Genomic DNA, 16,831 nt, shown 5'->3' on the forward strand with positions numbered 1-16,831 from the left:
ATTTACCAGGCTGGGTTCTTTCCCCAGCATGATTTCCTGGGTGTACGAGAGATAGTTAGAGGTTTTAGCTTCCATAACGGTTACTAAAGGGATCAGATTAACAATAATTGCATATTTGGATGGTTGGGCTTGCAGAAGTCCTTTGAGTGCAAATAAAAAAATGGAGCCCTGTGATTGGTCGAGAGGCCTGTGATCCTTCATGTTCTCATGGGAACGAAAGGCTACCATGAGTCTCGTAAGAGCAAACGCTCTGATTGGCTGGCTGTTGCGATGTTAGAAATTAAATTGTGGCCATTACTGTTTACTGTTAAGCATTTGAGGTGTTGTGGAAATAAAATAAAAAAATCTATATAAGGGGGCAGCAGGAACGCATGATTTCCCCCTAATTTTAGAGTGGAGGTGTCTAAGGGATGACTACTGTGAAGAAAATAAATGTATATTGTTTTTAACTAATTGTTACGAGATTGCGGGACTCTTGCTGTATCGTGACGAGTAGTAAAAAGGGGTAGATAAGTTCTGAATACACTCCATTAGTAGGAATGCATATTCTGGTCATTGTTTTTGAGAGGAAGTTTGTAAGAGATAAGTACTGTGATGAATAGATGGTTAATTCCTATTTTTCGAAAAAGGTACGATCTTGCGAAACTCTTGTGGGATCTTGAACAATAGAAACAAGCATTGGCATAGCCAATAGGTCTCGCCTTTGGGACATTATAAGTGTTTAGCCATGCAACAGTTGATGTTGCACCAAGGATATTGTGCTGCATAATTAAATACTTATAAGGTCCCAAAGGCGAGACCTATTGGCTATGCCAATGCTTGTTGTAGAATGTATTCACATGGCTGCAGAGTATTTACCGCTTACCGCCGTTTATGAACGGTTTCATGCCTTTTGTGTATGAAACAGGAGGGGATGTAAACAACATTAGGGCCCTAAGCCTACTGTAGTGGGGCTGCCAGTTAAGTGTGAATAGAGTATTCTCTCTGTTTACCCGATTGAGGCTCGCCTTTCAGTCAACAAATAAAAACAAACAATGCAAGTAATAATTCATCTAAGACTGAATCTTTTACAAGGGGCAAAATTAGAATTTGCTAGAATGTTTTATAGAATTGTTTAACTTCACACATAAGGGAAAATTATGCGGTATACAGCCAGGAAGCACGGCCCTAAATTTCACGCATAGCTAACATAGTCTTGTATTGTAATTGCATTTATATAGCGCACACAACCCTTGATGAGGCGCTGAAGCGCTTATTGTGTGACCCTGGGTGCATCATTATTTCCGGGTGTCTTGGTTCCTTTTCCTCTGGGCACCACTGTAGACATGAGTGTAACATTAGCAGGTGCCGCAAGGTCCCTGTACCTCCCCCGGGGCAGTGTGCATGCATCATGGCCTGCTAAGCACCAGGTCCCAGGAGCACATTTTCTTGAGGCTAACGAGAAAGACCCCTGTGTCCTTGGGGTCGAGTCTCGAGCGCACCTGGACAGCAGCACCCCTTCCAGGCTGTGAAATGAAAAGGTGCACGTGCAGGTTGGTGTAAGTCAGGGAGGAAGCAGCCTACGGGTCCCTCGGCCTGAGTCTGCCATTTGCATTCAATTGTCACTCTACTTCCTCTGTGGGTTTTACATTTCCCCACTTCGGGCATCTCTGAGGAGTCCAAATCTATTGTATGGAGAAGAGAAGAAGTCCAGGCTCCTGTTAAGGTCTTAGGGTGATTCAGAGAAGAATAAAATATACAAATTAAACATTCCACCCGCTTTGTTGCTATCAGTCATTGGGCATCTGCTCTCAAAGCGGCCCCTCCTACAACAGTTCACTGCCTCCGCCAATAGTGGGACCACATACAACAGAGGCGCAATCATCAGCAGCAGAAGCGAAGTGGGCACCGCCACGATCCAGATGAACAGTTGACTGACGACAGCTTAGAGAGAGACAGCACATGCGCTGCCTAATCTCGATTTATAAAAAGAACTTGCCACCAGCCTGCCGGAACTAAATTGGGTAGCAGCAGAGAAGGTTGAGGATAGGTAAAAAAAAAAAACAATAGGAGACATGTGGGAGGTTGGGGGTTAGTCTGCAGGGGGCACACAAACTTGTGAGACGGCAGGCTATTGCTCAGGAGGGGGCTAGGTGCATTGCAAAGGCAGGCAGCAGAGGCATTTAACACCTGTGGTGCCTGCTGGCCTGTTGCTCACCCTCTCTTTACTGGCTCAGTGTCAGTACAGAGCCAGTAAAGAGAGGGTGAAATTCAGTTTTTTTTAACATATTTTGCTGCATTATTACAAAAGTGCTGATTTTGTGATTTTTGTGCAAATCGCGAAATCCTGAGGGGTCTGACTATACACATCTGTCATCCAAGAGAGAGACCGCAGTGGAGAGACCAGTCTCTCTGCACACACACTGGTATGCACACCCATCATCTGAGACAGAATTGTGACAGAAGGGGCCAGTTCATGTACCCAGCCTAATACGCACACCTGTCATTTAAAAGACCGGTCTGACAGGAGAGGTTAGTCCATGTACACACCCTACTATGTACATCCATCATTTGAGACAGAAGTCTTGCAGAAGAGGCTAGTCCATGTATATGCCCTTCTATGCACACCAGTAATCTGCGATAGAGCTCTCACTGGAGAGGCCAGCCTTTCTCCACACACCCTACTACGCACACCCGTCATCTAAGAGAGAGGTCAGGAAGAAGAGAATGGTCCATGTACACACCCTAATATGCACAGCCATCATCTAAGACAGAGGCCTGACAGAAGAGACCAGTCCATGTTACCCCCTAATACTTACACCTGTTATATGAGTGAGAGGACTTAGTGGACAGACAGTCTGTCTCCATACACCCTACTACGCAAGCCCATCATCTAAGACAGAGGCCTGACAGAAGAGACCAGTCCATGTTACCCCCTAATACTTACACCTGTTATATGAGTGAGAGGACTTAGTGGACAGACAGTCTGTCTCCATACACCCTACTACGCAAGCCCATCATCTAAGACAGACGCCTGACAGAAGAGACCAGTCCATGTTACCCCCTAATACTTACACCTGTTATATGAGTGAGAGGACTTAGTGGACAGACAGTCTGTCTCTATACACCCTACTACGCAAGCCCATCATCTGAGAGAGAGGTCTGGAAGGAGAGAACATTTCATGTGCGCACCTTGCTATGCACTACTGTTATCTCAGAAGGAGGTGTGGAAAAAGCGAGAAGTCCACACAGACACACTACTACACATACCTTTCATGTAAAAGAGAGGTCTGAGGGAAGAGGCCAGTCTCTCCTCACACCCATCATCCAAGAGAGGGGTCTCACTGGAGAGGCTATTCTCTCCATACACACTACTATGTACACCTGTCATCTGAGACAGAGGTCTGTGTGGACAGGCCAGTCTCTCCCACACCCTACTACACACACCTGTCTTGTAAAAGATAGGTCTCAATGAGAGGATACTCTGTCCTATATACTACTATTTCCCTATAAATCATTTGCAATTCCACTAGACTCCCGCAAGAGTAGCTCACAAGCTTCAGAGAGTACTTTCTGAACTTTGTTGAGAAGTGTCAGTAAGTGCACTACTGTTGGTAAGTTTATTCTATACAAGCTTTAGTGAGTGAAAAGTTGTTTATAGAGGTGCATGTTTATTATCATAGGTTTTGAGAGGTAGACTTAAAATGTTGAAAGATATCACCAAGTATTAGATTTTGAATGAAAAAATAAAATGTTTGATCTCTTTGTAGATGTAAGTATAAGAGGCAATGTTTTTGAAAATGTAAAACAAAGCATCTGCAATCTGTTAAGACAAGGCAAAGTGTTTTTATGGACCTTACTGTGCATATATCTTACCCAATGACATGTTTAGAGATATTGGAATGTATAGAGTAAAACACTGTGCTCACTGTTAGGAAATGTGTGTAAAGAGGAATATGTCACTTTACAAATTATTCTAGAACCAAATTTGAAGGCATATTATAACTTGACACAAAGTCAATTTTCTGAGCCACAATCATGTAGTGTCCAACAATAATGAATTCACGCAGTAGCTTTCTTTAGATGTTCATCTTTGGTGTTTATTCCATATCTTCTAATATTGGATTGCGCTTCAGTTCTTCATCAGAGCAACAGACCGTCACAGTTTTTGCCAACACGTGTTTCGTCTAATGGTAATAACCAAAGACTTCATCAGGGCTACAACAAACAGATATATGTCCTGGTTATAGTATAAAACATCTACATTAAGTTGATTCAATACTAGACCTCCACCAAATTGTAGGTGAGACGACCACACACACAGTGCTCAGCCTTTGCACATAGAGGCAAAACCATCTTTGTGCACTCTGAAATAAACAAAAAATATATAAATAATAATGAAGGATGGTTACCGAAAGAGATAGATCAACCTGGAATAAAGAAAGAAGAAAGAAAACCCGGAAATATTAAAATGAACATAGAAAAAGGGAAGAAAACCTTATTAAGGCTCCTCTTAAAATCACCCGTGCTGAGTTCCAAGTAGACAGAGTAAGTCAATGCAACCCATGCACAACTCCAATGTGCAAACCAAAGGCTCGGTAGACTCACCATGGACTGCAAAATCTACAAATAATGGACTCAATTTCCACCGCAATTAAGCGTCTTCAGCTTCAAATGACCAATAGGTTAACTCCTATATAACACATAAGTAAACAAATAATAATGTCCATATGCACAGAGGCTCCAGTCTAGATATCAAAATATTACAAAACACATATCCTCGATATTAGCAAACAAGAATAAAAAGCACTCACCAGTTGTAGCAATTTCTGCATAATATGAGTAAAATTTGACTCCAATCTATCTCCAGTCTTCACAAGAACAATCAATATCTTAAAACAACATGTAATAGAACATCATCATATTATATCCTACCCCGTCCTATCCGTAGATTAATGTGATCACCAACTACACAATTTACATAAAGAAATATGTATCTCACGCACTAGACATAACTGCAATGACAGACTGACATTATCCCAATATAAAAATAGATACATCGTCCGACATGCACAAGGCAGATTTATAGTATCAGTTGAATAAGATACTTTCAAGTTAGATCCATAAAATATAAATTAGGCATAAGCATTATACACAAAACTACTTGCCCCCCTGCATGTGTCCACAAAACATATAAAAGGACCAGAGTTAAAGTTACAATATGAGAGCCTAATCTAACTCTTACCCTTAAACTTGAATATATCTTAGTTAATTAATCCTTTCTCTTCTTTGGCTTTCTTTTAGCTCGATTCCTTCGTTTCCTTCTGAAAATATCTTGTAATAAAAAATTACGTGGATGGTGTTTATAGAGGACAATTTCTGACACATAAAAAATGACGTGGATGACTTTTATAGAGGATAACTCCTGATTATATAAATTTTGTTACGACATGATGAGTTTATGTTAGGATAGAGTTTGAATTTAACGTAGTGTGTACTCTTTTAAGATGGCGGATGTGCAGATAACGTTGCTCAGTTCGATAGATAGGAGGACATAGTCTATGTTGCCTATAGTGGGATTGCATAAATAGTAATTTCAAGATAGCGTCGATGCTAGACGCCAAAAACCAGATTGGAGTACTCTCCGTCGCGCTGGTCGAGTTTAAGGGTAAGAGTTAGATTAGGCTCTCATATTGTAACTTTGACTCTGGTCCTTTTATATGTTTTTGGGACACATGCAGGGGGGCAAGTAGTTTTGTGTATAATGCTTATGGCTAATTTATATTTTAAAGATCTAACTTGAAAGTACCTTATTCCAACTGATACTATAAATCCGCCTCGTGCATGTCGGACGATGTATCTATTTTTATATTGGGATAATATCAGTCTGTCATTGTAGTTAAGCCTAGTGCGTGAGATACATTATTTCTTTATGTAAATTGTGTAGTTGGTGTTAACATTTGTAGGAAGGTGGAATCTGACTGCATGGTTGCCCCCACTTTCTTTCCTGGTGTTTTGATGGTTTTCGACTTAGTTGGCTGGGAACCTGCTATTCAGGTCCCCAGCCTAGCTGCTTCCTCTCTAAATTGATTGCATGTCATTTAGGTACATTTCAGATTGGATTTGGAGTGCCCTTATAAGTTCCTAGTATATGGTATACTATGTACCCAGGGCATACGTACCCAAGAGGCCATCCAGGGGCTGAAGCATGTATTATGCCACCCCTGGAAAGCCACCCAGAATGACACCACAGGTCTGCTACTGCAGCTTGGGTAAGGTGGTGCATGCACCCCTTACTGAGGTATAGGTTCACTATACCTCACCTATCACTGCACATACAAACCTATCAGTCACCCCTATGGCAGGCCTTATCAATCCTGAAGGCAGGGTGCTTGGTTATATGTGAGAGGGTGCCCAGGCATGAACTGAGCCCCTCTGCAGCCTTCTGAATCTCTTCTCCGGGGTTATCAGTGGTGCAGCCTGACCATATACTCTTAAGTGCATTATATCTCAAACGGTTAATGCTAACTTTGGACTGGCTGCACGCAAACATGTTGTGTTTGGTGTCAAACACCTTGGAATCATACCCCCACACCACTAACTGCTGTGGTAGTATGATCCCACCCTTCTAGAGGGAGAGACATGGCAGTACTGGGTTATCTGGTAGAAACTTAAGAGAGCCCTGGCATCACAAAATGGATGCTGCAGCCAAAGACACAGGTCTGGCCTCCTGCTGCTGACCGAAACTCCAGCAGGGGAGGCCTGGACAATAGGTTTCCTGTCACAGGGAGGTGTAACCACCTCCCAGACAGGCTTATGTGTATTGGGGCTGGATGGGAGCACCCTCTGAGTGCTTTGAAGTCCTGCACTGGGGGCACATCTGGTGTCCCTGTGTAATGTCCAGCTCAAACTGGTTCAGGGGCTTTCAGCTCCTGCTCTGGCGTGAAACTGGACAAAGGAAATGGGTGTAGCCACCCCTCTTTCCAAACCCTTCCATAGGTGGGTCCCCAGAGCTAGTCCAACCCCTTCCTTAGGTATAAGTAAGGAACCTCTGTAACCAGAAGTTTAGATTACCCTGGACAAAACTCTGAAGCTGAATCCTGGACCTTCGACGCTCTGCTAAAGACCAGAGGACTGAAGAAATTTCCCTTGGGGTCAAGGAGTGACTCCCCTGCTTGGCAGGCACCAACGAAGCATTTTTGCTGGTCTGCATTATCGAAGCTCCCGCCGGACTCCAAAGTAATTGCAGCACAGGAAGAGGATTTCCAGACATATCAGAGGCCGACCCGAGTCTCCAGCAAAGCGGAGACCCGCAACCCTTGTGAGTACTGTGCATTTCTGCAAGTGCATTGACTTCTCGACGTCTCTTGAAGTCGTGCTTGGGCTCACTTGTAGCGCCCAACTCGAGCACTGAATCCACTGAAGATTGTCAGCCTAGTCCCCCTGAGTGACCTGTGAGCCGCCATTTTGTGTTTCGTCTTGAGGTCCCTTCGCGATCCCTGGTACATTGACTGGTGGGTCCCTGAGGGGGTAACTTTGATTTTCCTTGGGCTTCCCTGATTGCGCCAGATGTACCCTGACTCCCAACCAAGTGGTGAGTCCCTCAGACCTTGCTGGTCTGCACCGAAGCATTTCTTCACTTTCTGCGTGGGTTGCTGTTGCCAAGGCTTGTTGTGTCCAATCCAGGCACTGACACTGCAGCACTCGACATGCTTCGTGGGATAGCTCAAACCCAGCTCCTGGTCATCCTCGACACCTCCTGGTCTTCGTGGCTGAAGAGTCAAGCTTCATCTCCTTCACCTGAAATCCCCCGACATCGATGGGCATCTGCCTATCGCCTTCCTGGTCACTGGCTAGTGACCCAGACTCTGACCCCTCTGCTTTCAGGTTCTTCTCATCTTCGATCCAGGCTTGGATCTCTTCGGACACTTCGCACTTCTTCGCCAGCTCTCATTGAAATCGACGACGCGCCCCGACACCAAAAGACACCTATGCACCCGGCTTCCCTGGGTGAGGTAACACGAGTACTCCGGTGCTCCCGTGGGTGCTAGCCCTAGAACTTCCTAAGTCCAAAAGGGTTTGGTCCTGACTCAATTCTAAGTGTCCCTAATCTTTAAAAATCTAACCTCGACTTTCCCCATAGAAGCTAACAGGAGCTCTCGGCTGTGTTCTCACACTGCACACGGTCCCCGTGGGTCGGGGCCCTGTGTCAGTACCTTGGGTGGTTCCTTGGGGTCCAGGCGATTCTACAGGCTCTAGGCCTTGTTTCTAGTTAAGTCGTGGTTTTTATACCACTATTTTAGTATATGGTTTGGCTCGCCCCTAGGGCCTGACGTGTATTTGTGCTATTTTACTGTTATATTTGAAGTGTAACTTATGTGTTTTGACCTCTAGTCTCATAAAGAGACTAGGAGGGTGTGTTTAGTAATAAATACATATATTATATATATATATATTATATCACTTTCCACCTTTGTCCCCAAACAAGCACACTCCTCACCAGGACAGTAATAATGGCTCAGCAAGGCGAAGGAAAGCATGTTTCTTCCTAATATATCAATGCCCAACGCGTTTCAAGATTTCCATCCCTTGTTCACGGGCAGCAGCAAGGCAAAAAACTTTATCGAGAGACTGTGACTGCTTCCGCATTTAAATCCTTTTAATCATACTCAGGTGAGTGTCAATGTCACAATGCATGCTGGTAAACACAGTCCATATTGCTGAATAGCTTGCAGTGCTGCTAAATATCATAAAATTATAAGTTCGATACCCTTAATAAGGTGAAAGAAACAAAGCGCCTCTGTCTTGCCACATGAGAGCGTCCTGGCGTTCCGCAAGGCTTTTCCTCACAAAGCCGCAGACCCGCCTTAAGTAGCTGGCGGTGGTGCGCTAAACGGCTGGACTCGCCGTAATACATCACTTTCCACCTTTGTCCCCAAACAAGCACACACCTCACCAGGACAGTAATAATGGCTCATCAAGGCGAAGGAAAGCATGTTTCTTCCTAATATATCAATGCCCAACGCGTTTCAAGATTTCCATCCCTTGTTCACGGGCAGCAGCAAGGCAAAAAACTTTATCGAGAGACTGTGACTGCTTCCGCATTTAAATCCTTTTAATCATACTCAGGTGAGTGTCAATGTCACAATGCATGCTGGTAAACACAGTCCATATTGCTGAATAGCTTGCAGTGCTGCTAAATATCATAAAATTATAAGTTCGATACCCTTAATAAGGTGAAAGAAACAAAGCGCCTCTGTCTTGCCAAATGAGAGCGTCCTGGCGTTCCGCAAGGCTTTTCCTCACAAAGCCGCAGACCCGCCTTAAGTAGCTGGCGGTGGTGCGCTAAACGGCTGGACTCGCCGTAATACATCACTTTCCACCTTTGTCCCCAAACAAGCACACTCCTCACCAGGACAGTAATAATGGCTCAGCAAGGCGAAGGAAAGCATGTTTCTTCATAATATATCAATGCCCAACGCGTTTCAAGATTTCCATCCCTTGTTCACGGGCAGCAGCAAGGCAAAAAACTTTATCGAGAGACTGTGACTGCTTCCGCATTTAAATCCTTTTAATCATACTCAGGTGAGTGTCAATGTCACAATGCATGCTGGTAAACACAGTCCATATTGCTGAATAGCTTGCAGTGCTGCTAAATATCATAAAATTATAAGTTCGATACCCTTAATAAGGTGAAAGAAACAAAGCGCCTCTGTCTTGCCACATGAGAGCGTCCTGGCGTTCCGCAAGGCTTTTCCTCACAAAGCCGCAGACCCGCCTTAAGTAGCTGGCGGTGGTGCGCTAAACGGCTGGACTCGCCGTAATACATCACTTTCCACCTTTGTCCCCAAACAAGCACACTCCTCACCAGGACAGTAATAATGGCTCAGCAAGGCGAAGGAAAGCATGTTTCTTCCTAATATATCAATGCCCAACGCGTTTCAAGATTTCCATCCCTTGTTCACGGGCAGCAGCAAGGCAAAAAACTTTATCGAGAGACTGTGACTGCTTCCGCATTTAAATCCTTTTAATCATACTCAGGTGAGTGTCAATGTCACAATGCATGCTGGTAAACACAGTCCATATTGCTGAATAGCTTGCAGTGCTGCTAAATATCATAAAATTATAAGTTCGATACCCTTAATAAGGTGAAAGAAACAAAGCGCCTCTGTCTTGCCACATGAGAGCGTCAGCAAGGCGAAGGAAAGCATTTAAAAGGATTTAAATGCGGAAGCAGTCACAGTCTCTCGATAAAGTTTTTTGCCTTGCTGCTGTTAGTTATAGTTAGGACCCCTTTTCCATAGGAAATCCGCAACATTCTATTTTGAATAACTTTGGCGCCGGTTGACGAATCCTCGCGAATTTCTCAAAATAGGTGGGGCGCTACGCTCCGCTCCTACCCTGAAAGTCTCGGGGGGATTCGTCAAGCGGGGGCTCCCAAAACGCGTTTTTCCCATGCATTTTTCCATAGGACCTTTAGACAGGGCTACAGCCCGAACGGCTGAACAGAATTACTAGAAATTTGGCAGAGAGGTAGTCCCTAGGTCAAGGAAGTGCCTTTTGTAGGTTTGGTGTAAATCTGTTCAGTAGATTCTGAGAAAATAGCCTTTAAATCAATATATATATCTGAGCCAGCTTACGGTACGCTTACCGTAAGCTTACCGTACGCGTACGGTGGCGTGCGCGAGCGCGATTCTGATTGGCTGTTACATCTAAGTAAACATTCGAATCGGTCGAAACCAGGAAGCGGCGGCCGCCATTTTCTCTCTCGCACTTTGAGGGGGGGCTGTAAACAAAGGCAAAAAACATATAAAGGGGCTGTTTAGACAGCGCCCATGCACATAGCCATGTTAGTTGAGTCCTCAAAGATCCCCTAAGGCCAAAAACGGTAAATTTTTATTTTTGGAAAATTTCGCCGATTACGCTTACCGTATGCGTACGGTGCGCTTACGCTAAAAATTTTAATAAAAAATAAAAAAACACTCTCTGTGCATGGCGTATTATTGTCATCACTTACAAATTAAATTTAACAGATTACCTATCACAAGGAAGCGCATAATATGTCCTCCATGTGCGCACGGTGCGCTACGCGCACCGCGTGCCCACCTTGCGTGTACGGCACTAACTGCGTAAAGTGGGCGCGCGGTGCGCGAAGCGCACCGCGTGCTCACTGTGCGCGCACGGTGCGCGAAGCGCACCGTGCGCGCACGGAACGAACTGCGTTAAGTGGGCGTGCACGCCACGAATGGCGTAAAGTAACTTAGCATTTAAAAAACCGTACAAATTCACTGAAAAAACCATAGGTTTCACACACGTTCTAGTTAGGAATTAGCATTTAAAAAACCTTGCAAATTCACTGAAAAAACCATAGGTTTCACACATGTTATAGTTAGCGGAAATTTTACTGATAAAAAACCAATGAAATTCCCCCGTTATAGTTAGTGCAGGCAACTATAACTCATGCGACCGCAATCTTCTGCTGATGACATATGTGTCTTTATGAAAAAAAAATATTTGTAATATATGTATAGCTAAAAATGTATGGAAGAAGACATGGGCAAATAAGTGTCTAAATACAGTATTAGCATCAGCAGAAGATTGCGGTCGCGTGAGTTATAGTTGCCTGCACTAACTATAACGGGGGAATTTCATTGGTTTTTTATCAGTAAAATTTCCGCTAACTATAACATGTGTGAAACCTATGGTTTTTTCAGTGAATATATATATATATATATATATATATATATATATATATATATATATTCACTTAAAAAACCATAGGTTTCACACATGTTATAGTTAGGTGGACATTTCACTCGTAAAAAACCAATGAAATTCCCCCGTTATAGTTAGTTCAGCTAACTATAACTCGCGCGCCCGCAATCCACTGCTCATGACGTCACATATTACATCACTCATGACTTGGTCAGTGGCATCACTCATGACATCATCCTTGTGATAGAGTGGCGGCCGCGTGAGTTATAGTTATCTGAACTAACTATAACGGGCGAATTTCATTGGTTTTTTACGAGTGAAATGTCCACCTAACTATAACATGTGTGAAACCTATGGTTTTTTAAAGTGAATTTGCAAGGTTTTTTAAATGCTAATTCCTAACTATAACGTGTGTGAAACCTATGGTTTTTTCAGTGAATATATATATATATATATATATATATATATATATATATATATATATATATATATATATATATATATATATATATATATATATATATATACACACCTGGTGTGGATGTCTTTCATTTAGGCACTCAAGAGATTATAGACTGGTAAATACAAGCTGCTTTACATTCCTTCAAGACTTAGCCTGAAGACTGCTCTCCATAGCTACCACTAGGATAGCTTTCATTAAAGGTTGTCTTTAACCTATAACCAATAAGGGGTTGTTTGGACAGTTACAGGGTGCCCACTATAACTAGTGGACAGCATATACCAGGCCAACTTCTCACAATATTAATCTACGGATAGGACGGGGTAGGATATAATATGATGATGTTCTCCTACATGTTGTTTTAGGATATTGATTGTCTTGTGAAAACTGGAGATAGATTGGAGTCAAATTTTACTCATATTATGCAGAAATTGCTACAACTGGTGAATGCTTTTTATTCTTGTTTGCTAATATCGAGGATATGTGTTTTGTAATATTTTGATGACTAGAGCCTCAGTGCATATGGACATTATTATTCGTTTACTTATGTGTTATATAGGAGTTAACCTATTGGTCATTTGAAACTGAAGACACTTAATTGCGGTGGAAATTGAGTCCATTATTTGTAGATTTTGCAGTCCATGGCGAGTCTAGCTAGCCTTTGGTTTGCACATTGGAGTTGTGCATGGGTTGCATTGACTTACTCAGTCTACTTGGAACTCAGCACGGGTGATTTTAACAGGAGCCTTAACAAGGTTTTCTTCCCTTTTTCTACGTTCAATTTAATATTTCCGGATTTTCTTTCTTCCTTCTTTATTCCAGGTTGATCTATCTCTTTAGTTAAACGTCCTTCATTATTATTTATATATTTATTTATTTCAGAGTGCACAAAGATGGTTTTGCCTCTATGTGTAAAGGCTGTGCACTGTGTGTGTGGTAGTCTCACCTACAATTTGGTGAAGGTCTAGTATTGAATCAACTTAATGTACATGTTTTATACTATAACCAGGATATATATTGGTTTGTTGTAGCCTGATGCAGTCTTTGGTTATTACTATTAGACGAAAAACGTGTTGGCAAAAACTGTGACTGTCGGTTGCTCTGATGAAGAACTGAAGCGCAATCCAATATTACAAGATATGGAATAAAGACCAAAGATGAACATCTAAAGAAAACTACTGCATGAATTAATTATTGTTGGACACTACAGGATTGTGACTCAGGAAATTGACTTTGTGTCTAGTTATACAAGTGTGGATGTCAGTTCACATTGATTCACAACGCAGGGCAGTCGTTGTTTCATTTTCCTTCGAGCACTATCTGAAGAATTTATAGTCTTAATTACACCATCACATAACCATGCGCAGCTTATACCCCACTGCCCAACTCTGACGAATCTGGCATATTATAACTTAATTGTGAATACAAAATGCAGTGTTTGAGGCTGTGGAACTTTTTTAACAGAATAGAACATTCGTTTAGTGGTGCAGTACATATAAATATGTGATTCTGGTTGGCAAAACATACAAATCTTCAGAGAATGTAGTGATGTATTGTTGTTATAAATTACTGATCAGAATGTAATTTTATATATTTGTTATTATTTTGTCTTTTTTAGGGAGAAAATGGAAAACAGAAGCTCTGAAAAACAGAAGTGCCATGTTACACAATATATTGAGGACTAAAACAAAGATTGTTCACGTTGAAGAAATATGGAACAGTAACTATGTGGAAAGTCAGGCAAAAAATTAATTGTACGACCGATGTTGTTCTTACTGCCTAAGGTGACATTCATACCCTTGGAGAAGCTTGTTCTGTGTAGCTCTGCTCCATTTGTTTACTTAAGTAGCAAAATAGTGCTTTTTGGGTCTCACCTGAGCCAGCGCATGTGCTGCATTGGCAAGACATTTAGTGAGTGGGCTTTAGAAATCCAACCACAAGCTTTTGCTGGCCTAGAGCGTGTTGGTACGCGCACAGTAACGCGCATTCCTCGCATCGCTTGATCAGGCACCATCTGGCATTCCTCTCGCTTGCTCTCCCAAGTGCGCACTTAAACACTCCTCCCCCTCCCCACCACAGAGCGTGTCTCCCGGTCGTGCGTCTTTTTTTAATTTCCTTTTTGAGTGCATGTGTCTTTCCTCTCTGCCTTTAGCAGTCGCTCCCCCTAAGAGCCTCCTCTCCGCCCCCTCCCCTGCTGCTCTTTCACACCAGCCACCTCACGTGCTCTCCTCTCTGCCCTCCATCGCAAGCTCACTCCTGTACCTTAATCTTCTTGCTGTCCCTCAGTGCCACCTCATTTGCACCCTCCCACGTTGCTCTTCCACACCACCCACTCATGTACCTTCCCTCGCCATCCCCCTCTTGTGCGTTGATCTCTGTTTAGCAGTCGCTCTCCCTCAGAGCCTCCTCTCCGCCCCCTCCCCTGATGCTCTTTCACACCAGCCACCTCACGTGCTCTCCTCTCTGCCCTCCATCGCAAGCTCACTCCTGTACCTTAATCTTCTTGCTGTCCCTCAGTGCCACCTCGTTTGCACCCTCCCACGTTGCTCTTCCACACCACCCACTCACCTCGCCAGCCCCCTCTTGTGCGTTGATCTCCGTTCTCTCCCCAAAGCCTCCTTGTTTGCCCCTTTCTTCTCTCGCCAACCTTCGCGTGCGTCTTCCTCTGCCCTCATGAGCTCACCCTCACCTGCCTCCTCCCGTGCCCTCTACCCCCGCCCTCTTGCTCGAGCTGCTTGAAATGCCTCCTCTCCTTCCCATGCTCTGTCACAAGCCTTTGTCCCCCCCGCAGTTCCCTCTCTACCAGTCTCCTCCTTTCCCCAGCACTCACTCCCCCCTGCGCCTCGCTAGCCTCCTCCTATGCAACCCCCTGCTCTTACCATCCTCTCCCATGTCGTACTCCTTCCTCTCACTGCTCTCCCTCACTAGCCGCTCCTTTTCCATTTACCTCATCCACTGGTTTTCTTCAGTAGTCTTTTCCCGGATCCCTCCTTTTGAACCAACCCAGACCTCCCCGTATCTCCCCCTCCCCAGCAGTCTACTTTAACCTCCACCCCGCCTCTTGTGCACTCTCCCCTTTGTGGCTCCCCCTAGCAACCCTCCTGACCAGACCGTGTCAGTACCCATCTTTATCTCTCGCCTCAAACCGCTTTCCATCACAAACTTCATTAGGACCTCCTGCCCTCCACCTGCTCTCTACTGTGTCCCCCTCCCCTTGCCTCCGTCACGTTCCCCATGTTAGAACCATCTATTTGCTAACTCTGCCTACCTCAACACGCCCTCACCTTCACGCCCCTTCACTCTATAACCAGGTGTTCATTTTCATCGTTTTACCAGTAGTCTCTCCCCTAGTCTCCTCCACCAGACCCTTGTGGCCCTCTTTACCCCTAGCCTCTTTTACACCTGTCATGCCCTCCTCCACTCCATTTCTTCAGCCCGCTCCACTTTTGGACACTCGCATTCAGGGGTGGATTCCGCCGAATATTTTCTGTCCCATTTTATTTTCATTCTTCCCCTTATCTCTCCCTCCCATCTCTCCCCTTCACCAATTTAGCTCCCTCGTGATTTCTTTACATGCACCTGTCTTTTGTTATCTCTGTCTCTTGTTATCTGTCTCTTTGCTCATCTCACTTTTCTTCTCTCCTCGATTTTTACCATTCCTCCCCTCTTTCAATAATGTCTCCATTGTCTCTTAACTCACACCTCCCAACCCCTTACCATCCCCACTTCCTTCATCTCCTGTTGTACCTTCCCCTCTCACTCTTCCACATTTTGTACCATTCCCTCCTCGATCTTTGACTTTATTTGCGTCTATCCTTGAGTCCTCCCACCCACACTCTTTTGCCTCCTCACTCAGCTTCTCAGCTCTTTTCTATATCTCTGTACCCTCCTCTATACCCCCCTCTCTTCTTTAGCTCTCTGTGGCTCTCCCTCCACCACCCATTCTGTTACCACCTCCTCTGAGTTTATCCCACTTTTTTTCTTTCCCGCTCTCTAGCCTTCTTCACCTGTGTGCCCTGCTCTTTACACCAACACCCTTTACGCCCCATCATGCTCCCCCCTCTTTTACAGCCTACACCTGTCCGGTTTCCTCTTGTCGCACTCCCTACTTTGCCTGCATTCTCTCTCCTCCTTTCTCGCAACGCTTCTCCAGCAGTTTCACATGCGAATTCTCTCACTTCCACCTCTTTTCTCGGTTTGATTTCCCTTTACATCTTCAATTAATGCCCCCATATGCCTTCCCCTCACCCTCACTCCTCCTGCCCACTCATGTTAACTCAGTCTTTACTTCCTCCCACAAATTCCTACCTCGGCCCTCCCTTTTCTCTCTTGACCCATCTCGGCTTCCCTACAACCCCTAAGGTCTCTCTCACCCCCACAGCCATAGATTCTTTCCTCGCCCACTTCACAACCCTTAACTTCCCCAAAACCGCTCCACACTACCAGTTTATCCCTCACCCTGAAAATGTATTCTAACCCTCTTCCATTTCTTCCCTCCCACACCCCCTTTTGCTGCCCTCCCGTACTCATTTGTTTCCGACACCAAAATCTTTCGAGTCCTATCTTGCCTCCACAGCCCTCAGTGGGTCCCCATCTCACTTCCACGCCCCTCATATGCTCCTTCCCTCCTGCATTCATGCCCTCCTTTTACTACCCGCCCCATCCTCACTGTGATAC

General features: G+C 44.3%; 1 protein-coding gene across 4 annotated transcripts in view; it reads right to left on the reverse strand.

The window, feature by feature from the left end:
• LOC146811630 (membrane-spanning 4-domains subfamily A member 4D-like) overlaps nt 1-16,831 on the reverse strand; it is a 416,136-nt gene that overhangs the window by 327,769 nt on the left and 71,536 nt on the right. The window lies entirely within an intron of this gene.

Source organism: Triturus cristatus, chromosome 7 (assembly GCF_964204655.1).
Source record: "Triturus cristatus chromosome 7, aTriCri1.1, whole genome shotgun sequence".
NCBI lineage: Eukaryota > Metazoa > Chordata > Amphibia > Caudata > Salamandridae > Triturus > Triturus cristatus.